Below are 2,522 nucleotides of genomic sequence, written 5' to 3'. Positions count from 1 at the left end.
TAAACTGTCATCTACATTAAAATTGAATATAAAAACATTTATTACACATTTTTTTACAGATATGTTTAACTTTTTATCTTTAAAAAAAAACAAAAACTTATGGTTGTTTACTGTTATTTGACAATAATTGTTTGGTAACTTTTGCTGCCTGATTTTTTAGCATTTTTTTGTGTGTAAAAACTCTTTTGAATCCATCATATTTAAATTTCTGGATTTTTTAAATTAAAATACCTGAATACTTCTTCCACAAAAGACCACAGGAGTTAACCCTCATGTTTTAGTACATATTATTCATAAAAAATCTTACCAAATGAAGCCTTGAATTGGTTTGGATGCTCAATATTTAAAAACATAATTACTAAAGTAACAAAGCAGTTTGATTTATGATTTAATGTTTGTATTTTTAAACGTTAAGAGAGAGATTTTCTCACAGTTGTAGATTAAAAATGAAGATTCAGTGCTGACTCACAACCGCTTGGCTCTGTCACAGCGTATTGATCTCCTGTGTGTGTGTGTGTGTGTGTGTGTGTGTGTGTGTGTGTGTGTGTGATGCTGGCCAAGCATGACACAGCTTCTTTGATTTTCAAACCGCACCCTTTTTGTTTCTCCCAGAGTATTAAAGGAAACTGAGCTCTTTTCCCTTAAACCTTTGAGCCTCTTGGAGCTATTTGGGGCTTTTTAATTTTCATCATGTGTTAATGAATGTGCCATACATTCATAGCTGTTTCCTTGAGATTTTTTACATTTATTTTGAAAGTGTAACCTCAGTTCATCTCTAAATTAAACATGTATCATCCAACAGAACCCAAAAGATAGAATAATCACAAAAACATCAGCAGGTGTTCAGGTTGTTGGATTCTTGAGGGATTCTTTAACTTCCTGTGATTAAAACAGGAGAATTTCATGTTTTTCCTGATTTTTAAAAGATAAATTATTACTGATTCTTAACACTACATTTGACATTAAACAACACAGTGTCCTTTACATTCCCAGAGATAACTAAAAGATGCTAAATTTGTAATAATACAATTATAAAATCTTAAGTTAAGTACGGCAGGGTATTCAGTTTAATATGGGGCAATATTTAAAAAATGTAAAGCCTTACATTTATGTGAAAAATTGCGGATATCCTGTGAGATGTAACTGGAAAAATTGACAAGTAAAAAAAATATTCTTTGAGATTATAAAGTTACAAATTAAGAGAAATAAAAAATGTTTTTCTCTTAAATTTCACTTTGAAGGTTGAAGGAAGAATGTGATTAAATCCACTGCAAAAGTCAGTTTTAATGAAAAGAAATTAAAAGATTATTTTTTATTATTTCAGGGACCAATTTGTGCACAAAACCTTCCTGATATGAGTTTAACTGTTGTACTGAAAGTTTGCTCTGTTTCCTGATGTTAAACCATATTTATATTCTTTACTCTCTAACATCAGAATCTCTGTCTGATGAAGTGCCTAACTTTTGCTGCATTCATTTTTTTTTTTTAGCATTTAAGCATTTTTTTACAGTTTAAAAACTCTTTTGAGTCTTTCATATTTAAATTTCTAGATTTTTTATTAGAATATCTGAGTACTTCTCCCACAAAAGATCACAGGACTGGCAAAATTGTGTTCACTGAGTTCACCTCTAAAATAAACATTTCTCCGGCTTGTCCGGGTCGCGGGGGCAGCCGGCTATGCCAGGTATTCCAGACATCCTCCTCCCCAGCAGAGTTTTACAGCTCTTCCTTTATACTTATCATTCTTTCCTTTTGCAGCCTTTGTTTATCTTTAATCTGTCTTGTTGTGTTTATTGCAACTGTTATGCACCAAAATACCAAAGTAAATTCTTTTTATCTGAAAATCTACTGAGAGAAAACATTCTGATTCAGACATCAGGACAAAAATCAGCCGTCATCTTTCTGACAATAAATGCCTTATTCATTTCCAATTAAATATGCACCTTTCAGGACACTGCATCATGTTTTCTTTACTAGAAAGGTGTCCTAGGGTGCACTGCATCTGGTTTTCTTTCCTAGAAATGTGTCCTAGGGTGCACTGCATCTGGTTTTCTTTACTAGAAAGGTGTCTTAGGGGGCACTGCATCTGGTTTTCTTTCCTAGAAATGTGTCCTAGGGTGCACTGCATCTGGTTCTCTTTAAGGTGTCCTAGGGGGCACTACATCTGGTTTTCTTTCCTAGAAATGTGTCCTAGGGGGCACTGCACCTGGTTCTCTTTAAGGTGTCCTAGGGGGCACTGCATCTGGTTTTCTTTCCTAGAAATGTGTCCTAGGGTGCACTGCATCTGGTTTTCTTTACTAGAAAGGTGTCCTAGGGGGCACTGCATCTGGTTGTCTTTACTAGAAATGTGTCCTAGGGGGCACTGCATCTGGTTCTCTTTAAGGTGTCCTAGGGTGCACTGCATCTGGTTCTCTTTAAGGTGTCCTAGGGGGCACTGCATCTGGTTTTCTTTACTAGAAAGGTGTCCTAGGGTGCACTGCATCTGGTTGTCTTTACTAGAAATGTGTCCTAGGGGGCACTGC

The sequence above is a fragment of the Centropristis striata genome, chromosome 20 (genome assembly GCF_030273125.1).
Source record: "Centropristis striata isolate RG_2023a ecotype Rhode Island chromosome 20, C.striata_1.0, whole genome shotgun sequence".
Taxonomy (NCBI): Eukaryota; Metazoa; Chordata; class Actinopteri; order Perciformes; family Serranidae; genus Centropristis; species Centropristis striata.
Note: the sequence above shows the minus strand (reverse complement) of the source record.